We start from the raw sequence: 23,388 nt of genomic DNA on the forward strand, positions 1-23,388 counted from the left end.
GTTTTCTTGCTGAAAGTCATTGCTCTTGGCCTGAGCGGCCAAGCAGAAAACTAGTTTCTACCTCACTAAATAGAAGCATTTGAGATGTCAGTCTGTGTGGCGCTTATTGCCTTACATTTTCTGAAACATCCCAGAGATTTATTTTCTTTCCTAAAAGCTGCCTAAAGTATTTTATGAAGTCCTCTTAAAATATTTTTAAGACGAGCCTTTTTTGTATTTATGTATGTGCATATGTCATATGTATTTCTCCTTTCTCTTTCCCGCCCTTCCTTTCCTCCTTTCTTTTTTCTATCCTAACATTAAATCGGAGGATTATATTCCAATGAATGGAACAAAGTATATACTTTTCATATGGCCCTTTGATGTATCTCAGCATAATGGTCATTATATGTGTGGCATTTGTTTTCGGACTTGCAACTGCTTTATTCAATAACCAGACAGATCTACAAATCAAGGGGAATATTCATATTTCATCACAAACCTCCTCAGAAGAATGTTCAGAAGTAATGATCACTAGAGATGAACTTTAAGGAGATAAAGAGAGAACTAGGTATTAGCTCATCATTCCCACAGCTGTGTTAGTAACTCAAAACCTGCCAGACCTTTGATGGTGAGATTTCAATCTATGATACAAGTGAAATCACATGATACTTATGCTCACAGATAAAACAGGCTGGATTGCACTGCTGATGCCAATGTATTCTTGGAGAGAAAAGCAGACATCTCCAGGTTTGTCTTGTTTACTTTCTATTTTTATTTTTAAATAAATTTCAAGTTATTTATTACAGAGCAGTATATAACTAATATACTCACTGAGTTTTATATAGTATTGAACATCTAAATATACAACCATTTATCTTTCTGATGATTTGGTCTCACATTTCATAGACAGTCCATCCACTCCGACAAGTAAGTACTTCCTGGAAAGCCTGTGTTGCAGACAGGCTCTTGACTGTTTTTGTTTCACCTTCTTTTGTGTTACTTAGAGCTCGTTTTCTGAGCCAGAGGAGACTCACTTCGGAGTCAGCAGGACCCTCTCTGGGTTACTGCCACAAGCTTCTTTTTGGCTCACAGTTCCTACCAGGTAAGAAGGACCAGCCTTTGAGATGCTCCCAAGAAACGGAGATACTTTAGGCTGCCAATTAAATACCAAGGGAACAGTTGAAATACTAGCAATTTAGCTTTTTGAAATGTATCCCGGAGTTTCAGTTTTCTAGAATGTTAGATTTTTTTGGTGAAATGTATTTGAAGTATTTCTCACACTGGCTATTTACAGAAAGGGTGAGCATTTGAGAAAAACAGCTTACTCTGGGCAACATATATGCATTGTAGGCCTCCCTATCTCTGAACAATCTTCAGCCCTCCTAGCATTGCCTCATATCAATGGCTAAATGAAAACACGCAGGGCTTACTGGGACTTAAGAGAGATTTAGATGATTTCCATTTTTAAGTATTCCTGATATATATGAAATGAGGAGATGCTTCCAATAAGATTACCAAGCTGCAATATTATTGAAAAGTTAACAGTGAAAATATGTTTCTCAATATGAACAAACAAAAATACAAACAGATGTATACTTGAAAATGACATCAGAAGTCTAAATTTTGAGACCCTTTCTAAAAATAAGGCCAAGGCCAAATGACCCTTTGATCTCTTCATGTCTTCATTACCAGTGAATTGTCTTTTCTCATAAAAGTTGAAAATTAGATCTGTCTTGGGAATACATTTTAATAGACTGCTGTGGAGGGTGGTTATTACTCAGATAATTAAATCTCTAACGATGAAATCATGCATTGGAACTACGGATGTTTGGATCCCTTCTTTTCTACAATCGTTCCACATGTCCACCTCACCGACCAATTAAGAACGTGATGTTTTTTAGAAGTTAGGTTATTATTACTTCAGGTTGTATTAACATATGAAATTATAATTAATATGACTTTTATAAACTATTCAAATTAATCACTTTAGTAGGTGATATTATTCAGAATGTTCTTGCAAAGAAATAGCCAGAGTTTTATGGTGGTCATACAAAGACATTGAGATTCACCTATCACCCTCATAGGTAGCTAATGATTTTTACATGGGAACCTAATGATTGAAATTTCTTGAGTGAAGCTGTTTTTCTGGAAAGTCTAGAAAAAAGGAACTACACAAACAAAGTACATTCAGTGCAACAAGTCTTCTAAACAAAACTCATTTTAGTATATTAAATTAAAGTGTACATAGATCCGCTTATATCCATTTTCATGTACACATAAAATAATCTGATTATCTATGTAGACTGGCAACCAAATGCCATGATAAATATAACACAAATTTGATTTAGTGGTAGTATACAGTTTCGGTGTAAATGTTTTTGTTGTCACTTATGGAACAAAAGACATAATGATCTCTGTTTTAAATTATGAAATACCTGACAAGTGTATGTCTCATATAAACATGCAGGCTTTTCAGATTTCAGCTAGCTTTTCCATTCTATAGTAAGATAGTGTCAAAGCTTGCAACAACTCTAAAATATATTGGGAAAAAACTGGTGTATTGCCTATAAAAATTCAAGATCTCCAGATTTATATCTATTTCTGTCTACCTGTTTTTCCTCTGGTGGCATATATATAAACACATGTACATGTATATATAGATACACACATATATATATATACACATATATATAGGTATGTATATATATACATATATATGTGTGTATATATGGCAAGCACACAATAAATGGTAGATATTAATATAAATAGTTAACTGGTATTATAATGTGCATTTCTTAAAAACAACATCAGTAATTCTTTATTAGAAATAGAGTGGCTTTAAGACTTACACAGTTAGGGGCTATCGTGTAAGGTCTGACCAAATAATATCAACATGACTTCTAAGAAAACCTATTCATATAATCATCATTCAAGTCTACACTCCAACTACAGAGGCTTAAAGTGAAATTAAAAGCTTTTATGTAAATATTAAAGGAGAAATGGATCACACACTAAAACAAGATGATAATAACTACAGGTGAATGGAATGCAAAAGTAGGAAATAAAGCAAAATCAAATGTCACTGGAAAATCTGGACTAGGGGTCATAAGTGAAGCAGGAGATTAGCATGTGGATTTCTTCAAAGCCAGACTTGTCCACCACAATCATACTCTTCAAACAACTGAGCCAATGAGTGTATACATGAACTTCACCAGATGGCCAATACAAAAAGTAAATAGACTATGTAATTTGAAGCAGGCGATGGAAAAGTTACATTCTCTCTGCTAAAACAAAACCAGGGGCAGATTGTAGTAGGACTGAATACGAACTGTTACTATCAAACATCACAGCACACACACAAAAATCATAGTGTCAACATATCATGTAAATAATATTCCTGGTGGGTTTAAAGCCCAAATAGTAAAATAGATGTGCACCATTATACTCAATTGATCAAGAACCAGAAGAACTGTGGACTGAAACTAGAACTTCTCCTATTAGGGCAGAATGTGAAAAGACAATGTCAGAAGTAGTAAGAAGAGAAAAACTGAGAGGGATGACAGAAAAAACACTAAAAATTGTTAAAGATGGGGGAGAGGCAGAAGTTAAAGAGGACGAAGCAAGATTAGAACCCTGAACATAGTTTTTCAATAACTATTAAATACAGAAAAAGAGAACTGTTAAAATAATCAATGTACGGAGACATAAAAGAAAAACAACAACAACAAATAAAGATCTCTACCGTATGACTCGATAAATAAATGGGAAATTCAAATCTAAACTTGGAATGCTAAATACCCACAAGAAACCACATTCTGACCAGCAGAACATAAAGGAAGGTCCAGTGTACTGAAAATCTATACAGAAGAGACAAAATATGTACGGAGGAAGATTCCTATGAGGAAGGACCTATAGCTCTAGAAAAGTAAAGCTGTCCTGGAATTATTGGGAAGAAATAAATCACCAGGGGTATGTGAGAGACTGACAGAATTATTTCAAGCTACAGAGATTGAATCTGTCAAAATCCTGACAAGAACATGTCAACAAATATAAAAAAACAACACAATGGCCTGCAAACTGGAAATGTTCAATATACACTCCAATTTTCAAGGAAAAAAAGAGGAATGTCAAGCAGTGCAATAACTATAGGACTACTGCTTCAATTTCCCACACAGGTAAAGTGATGCTTGGGTGATGCAACTAAGCATCTACCTTAAATGGAACAAGAAATGTGGACATTCAAGCTGAACTTAGAAAAAGAAGAGGCACTTGGGACATAACTGAGAACATTTGTACTGGAGTATTCCAAAGAATTTCAGAAGAAGGTTAGTCTAAGTGTTATAGGCTACAGTAAGGCCTTTGACTGTGTGGGTCATAAAAGGCAGTGTGTGGGGTACTTTGAAAGAAAAGGGCATGCCTAAACATTAACTGTCTTGATGTACAACCTGCACTGTGAACAGGAAGGCACTGTCAGGATGGAATATAGAGAAACAAAATGATCTCTTATGGGCAAAGGTGTCAGATAGGGTGCATTTTATCCCCCTATTTGTTTAATATGTATGCAGAACTTATCATACAAACAACTGGGGTAGACTCAGGAAAAGAAGTAAAAATTGGCAGTAGAAATAGTTTCGATAGAAAAAGTGGAGATATGCAGATGATGCCATCTTACTGGCAGAAAGCAGCAGTGACTTCTGATGAAAGAGAAAGAAGTGTCAAAGCAACACTGCATTTGAACTTCATGAACACAAAAATCCTGACTACAGAAGAAACACACAACATAATCACAGACGATGAGAGCACTGAAATTGTTCAAGGTTTTGCTTACCTTAGTTTACTCATCAATTCAAAAGGAGACTGCAGCCAAGAAAGCAAGAGAAGGCTGACTCAGAAGGGCAGAAGTGAAAAATTTAGGAAAGATCACAAGGAGCAATGATGGCGGTCTTCAAAGGCCAAAGCTAAGATCAACTGCACCCCAATTTCCAGTTACTATCTACAAATGCAAAAGTTGGGCAGTGAAGAAGGCTTATAGGAAAAAACAACAATAATTCATTTGAAACATGGTGCTGGAGGAGAGCTCTATGGATACCCTGGACCACCAGAAAGACATACAAGGGGGTCCTAAAACAAATTAAGCCCAAAGCATCCCTGATGGAAAAAATGACAAAATTGAAACTGCCCTATTTGGGGCACATACTGAGAAGGCAGGGTTCTTTGAAAAGACAATAATGCTGGGAGGGGGGGGAATCACAAGTTAGAGATGGATTGGCTCCAGAAAAGAAGCCACCGGCATGAGTCTGAAGTGCTGAGCAAGGCTGTTGAGGACAGCACATAGTAGACATCAGTCCTCAGGAGTCAGAGCCCATGCATAGCATGTAACATGCATGATATTACCAAATATGCATATGAAAGTTATGATTTCTTGGTATTAGAAATTCAAAAATTTATAAACTAAATGCTTTTCCTAAAATATAAAACTCCACCATATGATCTAATAATGATTCATTAGGTAAGGCCATTCTGTTGAATGACAAAAAAAAAGGCTGAATATACTAAAAAGAAGCTAAAATTTGGATTCAGTAATTTCTTATATTTCATTGGTTTCCTATAAAATAAAATGTGCTTAGTTGTTTCAAGTACTTAATAGATTGCTTGGATATAAAATGCTCAGTAGATAATAGTTGTTAATATTATAGTTACTGTTATTTTAGAGATCAAATGGAATTATATAAACACCTATTTGCCTCTCATAAAACAAACAAACAAAAAAAAAACAAGGAAAAGCTCTACAACATAGAACCTACACTTCTTTTTAATGTTAAAGAATGATCCACATCTATAAATAAGCTTAATAGAGTTAGGTAACTACTTCTTTATGCAAAGCTAAAAATGACATGGGCAACCTATCAACTATTTTTATTACCTATATGCCAAAAGTGAGAAAGAACAAATTATAAATTAAAGTTCTATGCCATGACTGGAGTGACATAATGGAAAAGGAAAAGTGGGAAATTCCAAGAATCAATGCTTCCACTAAATCAACCTAGCAAAAACAGACAGAATCCACCATTTTAGAACTCTAAAATCTAGTAAAACAAGCAGGCAGACAAAGAAATTAGAGCAAACAGGGAAATGCTCAATGAAGAGACTATTATAATTCAGTAAGAACGCACTGTGGTGTATTTGCTTACTATCTTACAATCCCCCACACTCCAGCACAGATACAACATCTAGAGATAAACCAGAAACTAGAGGACTTAAAAAACAATATACCTATGAGGACCAATAAACATATATAGAATACTCTCCCCAACAACTGCAGAACACACATTTTTCTCAAGTGTACTTGGAATATTTTCTAGATAAACCATATGTTAGGCCACAATAAAAATCAACAAATTTTTAAAAGCTGAAGTCATATAAAATATATTCTCTGATCATAGTGGAATGAAGACAGAAATCAATATATAAAGAAAAACTGAAAAATTCACAAGTATGTGAAAATCACACAATACATGTTTGAAGAGCCAATGGATCAGAAAAGAAATCACAAGGGAAGTGATAAAACACTTCAGAATGAGTGAAAATAAAAAATCAAGGTAGAAAAACATGGCATGAAGTGACAGCAGTTTGTTCTTAGAAGTAAGTTTAGAGCTGTAATGCACATATTAAAAAGAAGAAAGTTTTCAAATCAATATCCTAATTTGACATCTATGGAACTCAAAAAAGAAGAGCAAACAGAAGAAAAATAATAAAAATAAATGAAACAGAGAATAGAAAATAGAATCAATAACATCAAAAGTTGATTATTTGCAAAAACCAAGACAATTGACAAAATTTTAGTTAGGCTAGGAAATAAATAAAAAACATGAATAAATAAAATAATAAATAAAATTAATAATAAATGAGAGGAAATTTTACTAGCAAACTTACATAAATAAAAAAGATTATAAGAGAATTCTACAAAAAAATTCATGCCAACAATCAAAATAACCGAGATAAAATTGAAATGGACAAATTCCTAGAATTAGATAAATCACTAAATCAAATTTTAGAAAAAAATTAAAAATTTTTGAATATATTTATAACAAATAAAGAGATTGAATCAATAACCAAAAACTTCCCAACAGTAAACAAAAAAGCCCAGGATCAGATTGCTTACCTGGTGGGTTCTACCAAATACTTAAAGAAGAATGAGCACCTGTATTCTTGAAACGTTGTTCTTAAATAGAAGAGGAATGTACACTTCCTAATTTGTTTTATGAGACTATTAACTTGATATTAAAGTGCAAGACATATACCATGAAAACTTAAATTAAAGGCCAATATCACTAATAAAGGTAGATGCAAAATTCCCCCAAAATACTAGTAAGCCAAATGCAACAGCAATATGATTTAACACACTAGATAATGAATGTGATTTAACATATTAAATACTAAAATCAATGTAATCCAGAGCTACAATAGAATGAAGAAAAAAATCTGGGCACCTCAACTGATGCAGAGAAAGCCAACACCCTTTCATGGTAATAACGCACAAAATATGGGGAACAGAAGAAAACTTCATCAGATGATAAAGGGCATTTATTAAAAATCCATAGCTAACATCATACTTAACAGTGAAAGACTTCATAATAAAATTCTGAAAGCTTTTCCCTAGACAGCAGAAGTAAGAAAAAAGGTCTATTTTTACCACTGCTATTCTGCATTGTATTCAAAGTTTTAGTTTAAGAGCATAGGCAAGAAAAAGAAATAAAAGACATCCAAATTGGAACTAAAGAAATAAAACAATCCATTTACAGATTACACAATTCTACATACAGAAAACTGCACAAGGAAACTTAGAGAATTGACTAATTCAGCCAAGATGCAGGGTACAAGATCAACCAAACTACCAAAACAAAAATGTCAATTGTGTTTCTATACACACACACTGGCCAATCTGAAAAGGAAAACAAGAAAACAATTTCATATAAAACAGTGTTCAAAGAATAAAATACCTAGGAATAATTTCACCAAGGAGGTAAAAGACTTTTATATCAATACTATAAAACGTTGTTTAAAAAATAAAGAATAGCTAAATAAATGGAATGGTATCCAGTCTTCATGGATTGGAAGACTTAACATAAGGTTAAGATGGCAGTATCACCCAATGTGATCTCTAGATTCAATGTAATTCCCATGGAAATTCATATGTAATTTCAGAGAACATCAAACAGTGAAAACAATATTGAAAAAATCTAAGTTTGAGGACCCATACTTCCCTATTTAACAACAAATTTAAAGCTACAGTAATCAAAAGAGTGTGATACGGCATATGGACATATATAGATCAACAGAGTAAGATTGAGAGTGCAGTAGTAAACCCTTATGTTTATGGCTAATTAATTTTCAACAAGAGCGCCATGACCATTCAATAGGGAAAAGATAGTCTTTTCACAAATGATGCTGTACATCCAGATGCAAAAAAAAAAGAATTTATATACCTATCTCATACCCTACACAAATATTAACTCAAAATAGATCAATTACCTAAATAAAAGGGCTAAAACTATAAAATTCTCAGAAGAAAGCATGGGAATAAATCTTTGTGACTTTGGATTTGACAACGGATTGATAGATATGACACCAAAAGCATAAGAAGCAAAAAATAAATTAATTAAACTTCATAAACATTAAAAAATTTGTACATCAAAGAGCATTGTATAGAAGGTGAAAAGACAATTTAAAGAATGAGGAAAATATGTTGAAATCATATATATGATAATAGTCTATGATCCAGAATATATAAAGAATTCTTACAACTCAACAACAAGACAAGTAGTCCGATTAAAAACTAGGCAAAGAACTTCAATAGCCATTTTCCCCAATGAGAAATACAAATAGTCCAGAAGCACATAAAAAGATTCTTAGTATCATCAGTCATTAGTAAAATGCAAATTTAAATCACAAATACCAATTCATACCCACTAAGATGATAATAATTACAAAAAATGGGAAATAACGAGTGCAAGGAAGAAGACAGAGGAACTGGGACCCTCATACATTGCTGGTATGTGAAAGGGTTCACCTGCTGTGGAAAAATGTTTGACAATCCCTTAAAAAGCTAATTAAGAAACTACCATATGACCCAGCAATTCCACTCATCGGCATGTACCCAAAGGACCTGAAAACAGGTGTTCGAACAAATACATGTGCATTCATGATTATTGCAGCACTATTTTCAAAGCTTAATTTGCCTTAAGTATTACAAAAATATGGCTTTCAATACTTTAGCATTCATTGTAAAGTAAACCATTCAGTAATACAAGGGTACGAAAAAAGAAAGGCTAATGACAATGGTCTCAGCAATAAGGAACATATATTTTTAAATTTTACATTTTCATTTGAAAAATGCATTGCTATGTAAGAATGCAGACATATTTCTTAAGTAGTTTGTTGCTTCATTAAACATTACATTCTTGATTATTTTTCTAAGAAAAAAGAAAATGCTTGAAGGTACCAATGTCCTCCTTTTTTCTTCCTTTAAATCTCCTAATGTCAAGTTATTATTATTACATTTAAAATCACTCTTTTTGTAGTTAAGATATCAAAAATGTATTGGGGCGGGAAAACATATATTGCCTATATGCCCTTTGCTAGGCAGAAAGAAGGCCGGATCCCACCCATCATAATAAAAATAAATAAGTATTTTTTAAAAGATTTTATTTATTTATCTTTAGAGGGGAAGGGAAGGAGAAAGAGTAGGAGAGAAATATCAATGTGTGGTTGCCTCTCCTGCGCCCCCTGCTGGGAACTGGCCTGCAACCCAGGCATGTGCCCTGACTGGGAATGGAACTGCGATCATTTGGTTCACAGGCCCGCGCTCAACTCACTGAGCTACACCAGCCAGGGCAAGAAGTAAGTATTTTAAAATCACTGACAACCTAAAGACTATGAAAACATAACAGCATAAGAATTGAAATAACAGAGCAGCTCACTGGAAAAGGAACAAAGATGCTGCCTATTTTGTCAGTTAACTTTTACCTGGTGCTGTTGGACCAGGATGTTGAATGCTGTGAACAACCATCTATTGCTGGTTCCTTTTTCAAGGTCAAAAAAACCATTTACAGTTCCAATATCCTACCGCAACATAATGACTACACTCCTTTACCAGAAAATGTGAAAAAAATGCTTCATGCAGGCTATTGCAAGTAGAATAATAAAGTCAAATAATTTTTCCATGAACTAACATTACAACTTACCCTAAAACATAAGTGTAAAACAAAATATAAAGCATCTTCCCCTTTTTCTTTTCAGCAGTCATTTCTTATACTCCAGTGTGCTGAGTATTATATTACTGCCTGCCTATGAATATTCCATTTTGAGAACAAAATTATTGATCCAAAGGAGAGACCATAGTTATTCCAATGCTTCTATAAAATATTTTCTCATGGGCAATCTCTCATCAGAAGATATTTAACTTTATTTCAAATGCTGTAACATATAAATCTCTAAATCTACACATAGATATTAGAATTATGATTATTATGTGATGTGTTTTCTAAAGCCTTACATCTTTAGCAATTTAAGAAATGATTTGATAACTACCTATTAAAAGCCATGGGAAATTTAACAACCATTTCAACAGTGGTGCAAAATCTTTAATAAGTTATCTTGAGATAATAAAAGTATTTTACATTCAAACTCTTGAAATGCCTAATCACAAAAGTCACAGGAATCAGTTACCGGTTTTTGTTTCTTTCTTATTGATTATTCTCTGGACTAGAACACAAACTTGGAACATAACATTAAAATAGTTCAGAGTTTTCGTCATGTATGTTTGCAGTGAATAAAATATTTCTTCTCCATAAACTCAAATCACATAAAATAGATTTCCCCAAATTAAAGTAAATTAAATTTTCTTGTAAAGTACTTGACCATGGCTCTTATTCCATATAAACTGCCAAACCCTTTGGTGCTTTAGAATACAGTACCATTAACAATGAACAGAATATGGCAATTAAAATAAGTACCAAGAAATATTCTTAGTCTTCTGAAAGATAAAGCTGATTTATATAAATGACAATGTTTTTATTAAATGTCATTTAAGAGGTAATTTCACTTTTCAATTCTCAATTCTACACATTCAATTACATGAGAATAGAAGTATACTTGATGGGTGATGAAGACTTTCCAACTGGATAATTAATGAAACCTGAGCTTAATAACTATTGTGCATTTGAGTGACTATTTGTAGACATCAGCTCCTGCATAAATGGAACTGGTTGAAACCACTATCAAAAAAGCTTTTTAAAAAATACAATAATACTGCTATCTTGTTAGAAACACTTCTACCATTTTAATCCCCACAATGCACTTAAGAAATTCATGCACAATTATTCATGAATTATGAATTTTATGTTGTGATGGAAATTACAGCATCAAAAGGAAATTAATGCTGTGATGTCTAATCTTTTATGAAGTATTATAAAACTACCAACAAATAGCATTTTTCAATACTTTAAGCAGTGATTTTATCTAGAGGTTCAAAGAAGTAAATGACTGAGACATACAAGTAGTCTCCATGTTTGGAGACTGAGGTCTGTTATTTAGGGCTGAGTTTTATGAAGAAAACAAACAAGCAACAACAACAACAAGAACAAAAAACCAATAAGAACTTGTCTTGTCCATACCATGCTAAAATATACTACCTAATAGATAAGAAATCAGTATTTGGTCCAACCTAATAGGAGTAATTTATTCATATAGATGAAACGGTTTATCTGAATGCCCAAACAATTTTTGTATGTATATCTTTTTAATGCACTTATACTTAATCATTCACATTAGGAGGAAGAAAGAGGAATGAGTGATGAGTGTAATCACCTTTAGCTTCAAATCTTCTATTTTTACTAATATTTTATTTCCTCAGGAGGGTTATATACTGTTGTTCACAAAACTGTGTTTCTATTTGCCATCTTGTAAATTTTTTTCAATAGCAGTTATATAATCTAGCTTAATGATTTCTTTTTTGAAGTAATTTTTTTATTTTATTGATTATGCCATTATAGTTGTCCCATTTCCCCCCCTTCATTCCCCTCCACCCTGCAGACCCCCTCCCCCACCATTTCCCTCCTTTGGTTTATGGCCACATGTCTCAAGTTCTTTAGATTCTCTATTTCCCCTACTATTCTTGCCCTCCCCCCTGTCTATTTTCTACCTACCCTCTATGCTACTTATTCTCTGCACCTTCTCCCCCCTTCTCCTCCTCCCACTCCCCTGTTGCTAACCCTCCATGTGATCTTCATTTCCATGGTTCTGCTCCTGATCTAGCTGTCCTCTTAGTTTGCTTTTGTTGTAGGTGTGGTTCTTAATCACTGTGAGTTTGCTATCCTTTCACTGTTCATCTTTTTTATCTTCTTTTTCTTAGATAAGTCCCTTTAGCATTTCATATAATAAGGGCTTGGTGATGATGAACTCCTTGAATTTGATCTTATCTGAGAAGCACTTTGTCCTTCCATTCTAAATGAAAGCTTTGCTGGATACATCAATCTTGGATGTAGGTCCTTGCCTTTCATGACTTGGAATACTTCTTTCTAGTCTCTTCTTGCCTGTAAGGTCTCTTCTGAGAAATCAGCTGACAGTCTGATGGGAACTCCTTTGTAGGTGACTGTCCCCTTATCTGTTGCTGCTTCTAGGATTCTCTCCTTCATTTTAATCTTGGCTAATGTAATGATGATGTGCCTTGGTGTGTTCCTTTTTATATTGTTTTTGACCATTAATTTTCTCAACTGTTTTAACTTGTTTTTGATGTTAAAATAAAAATACCCTCCACTGTTTATAGCTTTAGGCTACACTACCTCAGTTTATACAGCCAGCTTCTTTCAGACAGTTTAAGTAACCACACTCATTCTATCGCTCTCCTAATTCAAACTCTACACACAATTCAAGGTACGGAACAGTACTAAAAAAATACTGTTAAAGAGTGGGGCCTCATTTGATGCAAATATTGTCTGGGTAAGTGAGTGAAAAGAACACTGACCTAGACCTAGGTTCCTTATCTTTAAAATATAGAATAAAACATAAAGCCTACAAAAAATAATTTGGTTTGAATCTCAACTTAGCAATTGCATGTAAAAATATTTTGTTAATTATATGAGACTATAAAAGCATTAAGCATAGTATGCTTATATGCTTATTATATGTATATGTATATATATATATATATGGATATGCCTATTATAAATGTATATTTTGATGTTGAATACAATGACAGGAAAATGTCAAGCTATTACTGGAATAAACTGCAATGCCATTATGTATCTTGCACCTTAAAATATACCTCAAAGTTTCACAAATTTTTATATCATTATCATTGTAGTTGACTGCTGAATTTATCAGTAAAAGCTAAAGCATCAAAATAGAGAATTCTAAATTATTAGTAATTTTTATAAATATAAACACATATATAAAAGTGTATGTATATATGTTGGGAGGAGATATATTTGGGAAACCCTGTATGCAGCTTTATTGTAAAGTCAGTTACAAACTGCATAATTTTTCAAATGAGAAAATATAGTGAATTGTTAAGAAATTAATACTATGATAAAATACTTAAGAAGCTAATGAATGCTAAATAATGGTCTCTGTTTTTAACTGCGTCTTTAATAACCAATGCTCTACTAGCTCAGAACTCCCATGTTAAAATGACATGCCCAAATGTTTAGTGTTATATTTTCACCGAGATCTTTCACTAAACATTAGGAACATGAGTCTGTTTCTAACAATTATACTTATTTGCTATTTTGATATGCAATGTCTGGAAAAGATAACACAAATAATCCAATTTTCCCCACTTCCGTCTTTAAAGCTTTGTTTTAAAATTAATACTTAGATATTATTATAATGAAATAGCAATGTTAATTACTGAGCATTAAATAGATGAGATCAACTTAGAAACTTTCTGGTTTTCATTCAGTGACATTTATGTATGTATAAATTTGTTCTGATTTTGATCATACCCTAATAATTAAATACCATAAATTATTATTCTACTGTGATTTATTTTGAAAATCACTTTTAAATATTTTCTACTTCAATTTTAAAACAGCCAATGTCACTCAATAAATTCAATAAAAAGAAAACAAAATAAAAGAAATAAGTAAATTTTAAAATGCAAGCTTTTAATCATAAAGAAAAAAAATCTGAGAAAACTGTATTAGTAAAAAGGTAAGAGCTATAGAAAGAATGAGACTTTCTTTCATATAGGAAAGAAAGCCAATCTTTCGTATATGAATAATCTCTCTGATATATATAAATACAATCATTACAAAACAGATGTTTTCATCAAAGTCAGTTTTAATAAGCTGATTTTGTAACATTGCTTCTCAAAAAGAATAATGAAAAATAACACCTGATAAATATTATTTTTCAAATCACACTTGGTCATCATAGTCACTAGTTCTTAAATTTGTACATTCTGACAGGAATAAAATTGACAGAAATAAAACTACTCCATTTAGGTTATGTAAATTACTCAGCAATAGACATTAAATGGTTCCAAAAATCTTAAATATAGCTATCAAAACAGCAATCAGTGAAGCAAAACATATTCTTGTAACAACACTTCATGAATACCATCTGCTTAGCAATAGGATCTTGGCTTAACTCTAGAATAAGATCATTTTAATAAGGAGTTTGCCTATTATTCAAAAAGCTCTAAACTTGGACAATAGTGTAAGGATAGGACAAATCAGCTTTAACACTTAACAACTGACATATTTTGAACCTTGTAGAGTTGATAACATTTTAAATATAGCTTATTTTAGTACAATAGTGGTGTGAACCATCACTGGCAAAACATATGCTATTTATGAAATATGTGCATTTTTATAGAGAAATCATTTAAATATATATACATATGTATGTGTATATATATGTATATGTGTGTGTATATGATTTAAGACAGAGAAACCTTGGAATGAATTAGATCCCTTCCAGCTCCAAACGAATTCTTTGAATTCAGACTCTATTTCTCCCAATGGAAAATGTCATCTTCTCCCTAGACTTTGCAAAGAACATGTTATATCATTACTTTTAAAGAACATGCTATATTATTAACCTTCCTTCCTGAAGTCATTGATCATCTGAGGTTAATGATGCAATCAGTTTCATTGTGTAGAAGAAAGAGAAAGGGCATAAGAAACACATTTGGTTTTCTGGTTTCTAAAAATTTTGTAAATGTGATGCTAGAGAGAATCCACAAATAGATGCAAAAATACTGCACTGAAATAACTTTGAGAAAGTATAGTGTCAATCATTCAGCAAATGGTAGACACACATGGAGGAGAAAAGCAAATGGAAAAACTGTAACACAATGCCACACAAAAACTACAGTGGGAAGATGAATAACATTTTGTTCCTTTGCTTTTTTTGTGTGTGTGTGTTCTAAGTGGGAGTGAAAATTGGTGAATTCCCCCAAGTTGAAAGCACTTTGATGGATAAAAAGGTCTATCCACTCACTAACTTGTCAAGTTAATTTATTGTTATAGAGAACCTACTATGAGTAAGGTATTTTTCTAAGAACTGGGGATATAGCAGCGAACACACTAACCAAAAATCCTCACCCATTAATTCTGGGGCGGGGGGAGAAGGACATTAAATAAAATTGCAAAGGAACAAACAATATTTCTGATGATGATAGGTGATATGTGAGACAAATCAAGGACATAAGCACGGAGTATTAAAAAGGCTGGCAGTTTTCAATCAGCTAATAAAGGAAGGCCCCATGGCCCAAAAGAGTACATTAAACATGGTTACTGAGCATAGAAATCTGAAACTTCTAGAAAAGCAGCATTAAATACTCCACAGAATATGAAAGGCACACAGTCACTATAAGACTTAAAAATTGTTTCTCTCAAGTCATAAATAAAGTAAACCTCTTTAATAATAGTTGGTACATTTATGTGGAAGATAACACAAGTACTGCCAAATACAACCTGAGGAAAGGGAATCAACTCTACTGGATACAACTGCCAGACTGTGATGAGAAGGTTATGTTACTTCATTCAATCATTACAGCAGTTTCCACCCATTTTTAAGTATTTGGCTTCCATAGAACATCTTAGTTGAAAAAGAGTTCTACTGATAAAAGTTGGAAAAGTTATCACTGTTTACACACTACCTTTTATTTGAAACCATACTTCTGTGCTTTTCCTAAATCATGTTGAAAACAAATTATTGCCCAGTGACATCAAAGTGGCAAGCTTCACTCCATGACAAGGAACAAATTCAACTTTGTTTTAGTTGTACCCCTTGGGAATCTTCCTGGGGAGCAAACTAATGGATTTAAGAAAAAAGGTAGTAGTTTTCTCCATTTTTACTCAGAGTTAAAAATTTGAATTTGCAAAAGAAAGTAGGCCACAAGAAAAAACTGTTTGGTTATACAAATATCGTCATAAAATAGAATTTGTCTTTGGGGCTATGACTTTGATACCAGAGTTGAAGGGGTCTGGAAAAGGAAAAGAACTCACCCCTTAAAGATGTTGGGGAATATTACATAACCAAATAAAATAATCTCAGATAACTCCTTGCTCCAGTGATGCCCACTGTGTCTATGATTTTGCAATTTTGTGTTGATTAGTGCTAATTTTAAGCAATTGAATGATAAGATACCTTAGGGGTTAGCAAGAACTCACATGCCATTGAAACACTTACTGGATAATATATGCTCCTGCTTTGGAATTTCCATGTCAATGATGTGACCAAAGTCTATGATGGTAAAACCATGTGAGAGTTAAAGGCTGTTATGCCACACAGTTGAATTCCTATAGTGAGTAAAACTTAAATCTCTGATGCTCCAAATTGCACAATTATGACAAATGTTTTGAAACTCTAGGACAGGATGTTTTACTCATAATAAAAAATAATAATTACAGTTCTCAAAAAAGCCTGCAGGACAGTCACCAAGAGAAAAAAATTTGTAGGGAAAGAGGACCTTGAACAAACTAAAAAACAGTCCACATTTGCCTGTGAACAAACAAAAAAAGCAGTATAGCACTCTCATATGTGTTAGGGCTTGAATTGTGTCTCCACATGCCCCTTCCCCAAAAAATATGTTGTAGTCATAATCCCTAGTACCTCAGAATGTGAAACTAAATAAACATAGGGTACTGACAGAGGTAATCAAGTTAAATCAAGGGCATTAATATAGGACCTAATCAACAGGACTGCCTTCCTTGTAAGAGAGAAAATTCAACAAAGACAGACACAGAGAGGGAAGACACCATGAAGAGACACAGGAAGCCCATAAACTACAAGACACGCAATGCCAGATGCTAGCAGAACCTAGGAGAGGGCCCTGTAACAGTTCTTGGAATAAATCAAACCATCTGAAACTTGGATTTTGGACATCTAGTCTTTAGAACTATGACAACAAACTTTTGCTGTTTAAGCCACAGAGTCTGTGGTACTCTGTTATGAGAGTCTTAGCAAACTAATACAATACATGGGCAAGAAGAACAAAATGATCTCAGTGGTAAGAGATTAGGCACAATCACTGCCACTCTGGTTCATCCTATATTTTTAGAGTTTACCAGAGTGTCTGGAAAAGAGCAATGAATGACTGAGGTAATGAGTGAATGCAAACAAGAATGAAATTTAAAATGAATAAATCTAATTAAGAGGGATTGAAACTGGAACTTTAGAAGAGCAGAGAAAATGACAAGATAATAAGACACCAAGTATGGTACTGAATTAATAAGAAAAATATTAAAAATGTTAAGTAAGTGTCAGAAGAGACAGATAAAGGATTAAAACTGTAAAATACAGAGTCTAATATTTGAATTCTGACTGGATTTTTGTTTTATTAAGGAACTATAGTATCATATCAATAGATCCTAGAAAATCATTTGATAAAATCCAGCACCCATTTATGATAAAAATACTCAGCAAAGTAAGAATAGAGGGAGCATACCTCAACATAATAAAGGCCATATATGAGAAATGTACTGCCAACACCATATCAATGGGAAAAAACTAAAAATGTTTCCCTTAAGATCAGGAACAAGACAAGGGTGCCTGCTTTCACCACTCTTATTCAACATAGTACTGGAAGTTCTAGCCACAGCGATTAAACAAGAAAAATAAAGAAAAGACATACAAATTGAAATACATGAAGTAAAACTCACTATTCACTGATGACATGATAAGAGTACCAAGAAAACCCTATAGTTTTCACCAAAAAAACCACTTTACCTAATAAGTGAATTCAGCAAAGTAGCGATATACAAAGTCAATATTCATAAATTGATGGTATTCTTATACACCAACAAAGACGTATCAAAAAGAGAACTAAGAAAAAATCCCATTTACAATAGCAACAAGAAATATAAAATACTTAGGAATACATTTAACCAAGGATCTAAAAGACCTGTGCTCAGAAGACTACAGAACACTGAAGAAAGAACATTAAGGAAAATACAAATAAATGGAAGCATATACTGTGTTCATGTACTGGAAGAATTAACATCATTAAAATGTCTATACTACACAAAGTAATCTATAGATTCAATGCAATTCCTATTAAAATACCAATGTGTCACAGATCTAGAACAAATATTCTAAAAATTTATATAGAACCAAAAAGGACCACAAATAGCCTCAGCAATCCTGAGAAAGAAGAACCAAGTTGGAAGGATCACAATATCTGATATTGAACTATACTACAATGCCACTGTGATCAAGACACTCTGGTACTGGTATAAGAATAGACACATAGGCCGATGGAACAGAACAGAGAGCCAGAAATAAACCCATGTCTCTATGGTCAATTAATATTTGACAAAGGGTGCAAAAGCATACAATGGAGTAAAAACAGTGTCTTCAATAAATGGTATTGGGAGAACTGGACTTGATACAATGCATAAAAATGAAACTAGATCACCAACTTATACCATACACCTGAATATACTCAAAATGAATAAAAGACTTAAACATAAATCATGATATTATCAAAGTCCTAGCAGAAAATATTGGCAGTAAAATTTCAGACACACCACATAGCAATGTTTTGCTGATATATCTCTGAGAGCAAGGGGAATAATGGAGAAAGTAAACAAATGGGACTACATCAAATTAAAAAGTTGCTGCCCGGCTAAAGAAACCATCATCAAAACAAAAAAAGGGAATCAACAGTATGGGAGAACATATTTGCCAATGATACACCAGACAATGGTTTAATCTCCAAAATATATAAAGAACTCATATGACTCCACACCAGGAAGACAAACAACCCAATTAAAAAAAATGGCCTATGTAACTGAATAGACACTTCTCCAAGGACATATAGAGAGCCCAGAGACATAGTAACAAAATGCTCAATATCACTAGCCATCAGAGAGATGCAAATTAAAACCATAATCAAATATCACCTCATACATGTCAGACTGGCTATCATTAATAAATCAAAAAACAGCAAGTGCTGGTGAGAATATGGAGAAAAGGGAACCCTAGTACACTGTTGGTGGGAATACAGACTGGTGCAGCCACTGTGGAAAACAGTATGAAATTTCTGCAAAAAACTAAAAATGAAACTGCCTTTGACCCAGTGATTCCACTGCTGGGCATATACCATAAGAATCCTGAAACACCACTTCAAAACAAGTTACACACCCCAATGTTGATAGTAGCACAACTTAAAACAGCCAAGTGTTGGAACCAGCCTAAGTGCCCATCAGTAGATGAGTAGATTAAAAAACTATGGTACATTTACAACAATGGATTACTATACAGCAGAAAGAAAGAAGTAAGCCCTACCCTTCACGACAACATGGGTAGAACTGGAGGGCATTATGCTAAGTGAAATAAGCCAGTTGGTAAAAGACAAATACCACATGACCTCACTTATAACTGGAATCTAATAAAAACAAAAACTAACAGGAAAAATAGAAAAAGAGATATGGAAATATGGAACGGACTGATAGTTATAGGTCAGGAGGCAGAGGGAGGAATGGTGGAAGGAAGGGGAAGAGATTAGTCAAAGCACATGTATGAATGACTCATGGACATGGACAATGGAGAGAGCATTCACTGTGGGAGAGAGGGGTGGGCTAGGTGGAGGGGGTGGCAAAAGGGGAAAACTGGGATAACTGTAATAAAATACATATAAAAAAGGCTCTGAGAAAAGAAAAAAAGGAACCATGATAAAGTCAATAACCTATTTTGGACTTTTCTCCTCATTTGTAAGGTGGCTGGACTAATAGCAAAATATACTTCAACTTATGTTCAGTGTTTCAGATGTCTACATACCAATGAAGTAGAACTGACATTATCAGCCAAGGAAATATTAATTCAGATTATCAACACAACTGGTTAGGATGGGTCTAGACTGTGGTAATTTAAAGGTGAGCAGCCAGAGTCTTTTAATGCATGTTTTATACCATCACTTCCATGCCTATATCGGTCCCTTTAATACATTTTTTTCAATAAATGTTGAGGGCTTACTTTGTTCTAGGTACTTGGAACTATAGCAGCAAGCAAAGCAAAATTCCTGCTGTTGTAGAGGTTATGTTCTACAACATGAAAGATAGTATTTGATTAATATGTAATGTATAAAAATAAGTGTTATCATAGGAAGGTACAGATATGGGGATCCATGGTGATAGGTCAGTCTTAGAAGCAGAGAGAGAAGGTGCAGGGGGTGGGAGGGGAGGAAAATGTGGTAAATGACAAATGAGGTTACGAGACAGGCCAAGACCAGATCATATGAGTCCTGTTAAGACATTTCTGATATATATTCTGAATTTGATGAAAACCTGTCAGAGTTTAAGCTATAGAATGCATGATCTAATCTGACATACACATTTTAGAATATCACCCTAGATGCAGTTCGGAGAACTGATTGGAAGAAAGCCAAGAGTAGAGGGAGTCCAAGGGCTAGTACACAGTGTAAATTAAAAAATGATGGGGGCTTTGGTCTAGGCTCTCTACAGTCAAGGTAAGTAAATCCGAACTCCGATTCAGCAAATTAGATCCCCTGAAATCTTCTTTGTAAATTTCCACTTTCATTTCTCCTCTGCTTTATAATCTGTTCACCCATCTGAACATTTGCACATTCTGTTCCCTCTCTCTTTAGAATGATTGTCATTTTTCTCTTCATGGTCCAACAGAAATCTCACATTCATCTTCCTGACACTTCCAGGAAGAGGAGATCTTACCACAGAATCTCATACAGAATAAAACTTATCTTCCATGCTGTATTATAAGTGTTAACTGTGCTGTCTCAATTCCAACTGAATGGTGTGATTTTTTGCAGCTTTACTGGTCTGAGAAAATTGACAATATGTACACTACTGAGCTAGACTTCTTAAGCTTGTATCACTGTAAATATCACTTAGATTATTCTTTTCAGTATAACTAATACTTAATAATCCAGGCTCATAATTAAAAAACTACTTAGTTTAAAACAGACTCAAAATATGACTAGAAATTTACAAAGAAACAAACTGTAAACTTCACTTTCTAAAATCAAAGTACCTAAAGTGCTAAAACCCTTGTCTATATGTTGAATGGCTTACCCTGCGTGTGTGCAGTAAAACAGCATCTTTGAGTTTGTATACAATTTTTCTGCTTTACAGCACGTGTTGAGTTTGACCAATTAGAAAAATGAGCTATTGGATTATGTTCCAAGGTTCAATACATGTAGGATTTTTCAGGGTCATGGCATTATTTAGTAATTCTATTAGATTATTTTATGATTTAATAATCTATATTACTGATATAATACAACCCACTGTAGCTTTCTATTCATATTTCCAAGTCCAAAGTGAATACTGTCAGGAAAAAATATTGTCAACTTGAATCTCTTCTTTAACTGAGTTCATCTGAATTAAGAGTACAGGGCCATATATTAAGTAAATGATCAATAGATCAACTGGAAAAGCCTAATCTTTCTAATGAGAGAAACTTTGAACTTTCTGTAAATTACTTTCAAATACTATTAGAAAACACATTTACTAAGTTTTCCAAGTAACACTTTAGGTAAATTTATAGGCCACAGCGGTAAGAATACCTATATTTTATAACCAAGTTACAATAACATCTCAAAACAGATTTCATTATAGAAACAAAGTTACACATAAAATAATTATCTATAAATTGAATGAAATCTCAATGTGCTAGTGGTTCCCTGACTTAATAGTTATGACCTCTGTCCTCCACATAAAAAGAATTTTACATTTAGGATATACTGTTTGAGAAAGTACATAATAAAAAAGTCACTACAGAACTAGAAAACTTAAATATGAATTCATAATACTTATATGGCTATTGATATTTCTCTATACTTATAAATGTATGTAACATATTTTTTCAGTTGACAGTCAATATTTTATAGGATGAGGCAAAAGGAGTTTTATAGTTGATTGTGTAGAAAATAATAAAATAATAAATAATAATACAAGAATAAACTCTGTGTTTTGCATACTCACAACTGTTAACCTACTTTTGCTCCACCCTGTCTTGGGGTCTCAGAAAAACCTATTGTGAAGCTTCGGGGTTTAAAGACCTAGAGTTCAGAAATCAGTGCATTAAGAGAAACTTTTAAATTGAGCTATTATATTTACCAATAACCTTCTAAAGAATTATATTTTAAATAGGATACATTTGCTTTTATAGCTCATTAATACTTATTTTTGCTATAGAGTTCTTCACACATGTATTCCACATATCTCTATATGCTCTCATCCCTCAGAAGCATATCTACATATTACTAAATAACTAATATTTATTAATTAATTTCTATTATTCAGAGAAACGCATTTTTGTTTGCTTTTATAAGCACCAGGACTAAGGCTTACCTGAGATTAGACAGCTGTCAGAAACAAAGTAAGTATGAGTGAACTATGAAGATTATACTACACATTCACCTGCCTGCCTGCCTGCCCTTACTGCCTGTTCTTCTGAGCAGTAAATGTTCTAAGCCTTTTTATGAAGACATTCTGGCTGGAGGAAGAAGAGACCAATTCAATAATCTCTGAAGACCTTCTCACTAAGAATTCCCATATCCATGAGTCTAAACTTATGGCCATCTTTGCCTTATTTGTTTATATCCAATGTTTATACCATCACTGAACATGTATATTGATTATATTCACTGAACTCACAGCCTATAATAAACACTTGGGTGATTTCAAGATTAGAACTTTCAATCTCATTAAGTCATAAAATAGTAAACTTCTTTCTTATTTTTTTGCTCACAAAATAGTATGTTTTCTTTTTGTGGGAATGTATGCATTTCTATTTCTTTCCCAAATTACTAGTGAAATAATACTCACTGACATTCATATTAGGTTCCTAAGGTCCCAGGAGTTTTATTGCTTCCTAAAGTCTGCAAACACATGGTTAACATCAACTCATCCATTGTCT

The 23,388-nt window shown here is 33.3% G+C and overlaps 1 protein-coding gene across 3 annotated transcripts in view; it reads right to left on the bottom strand.

Moving 5' to 3' along the window:
• The window catches only part of PCLO (piccolo presynaptic cytomatrix protein), a 368,924-nt gene that overhangs the window by 166,431 nt on the left and 179,105 nt on the right, over positions 1-23,388 (bottom strand). The window lies entirely within an intron of this gene.

This window comes from Artibeus jamaicensis, unplaced genomic scaffold (assembly GCF_021234435.1).
Source record: "Artibeus jamaicensis isolate MK-2021 breed Jamaican fruit bat unplaced genomic scaffold, CSHL_Jam_final contig_787, whole genome shotgun sequence".
Classification (NCBI taxonomy): domain Eukaryota; kingdom Metazoa; phylum Chordata; class Mammalia; order Chiroptera; family Phyllostomidae; genus Artibeus; species Artibeus jamaicensis.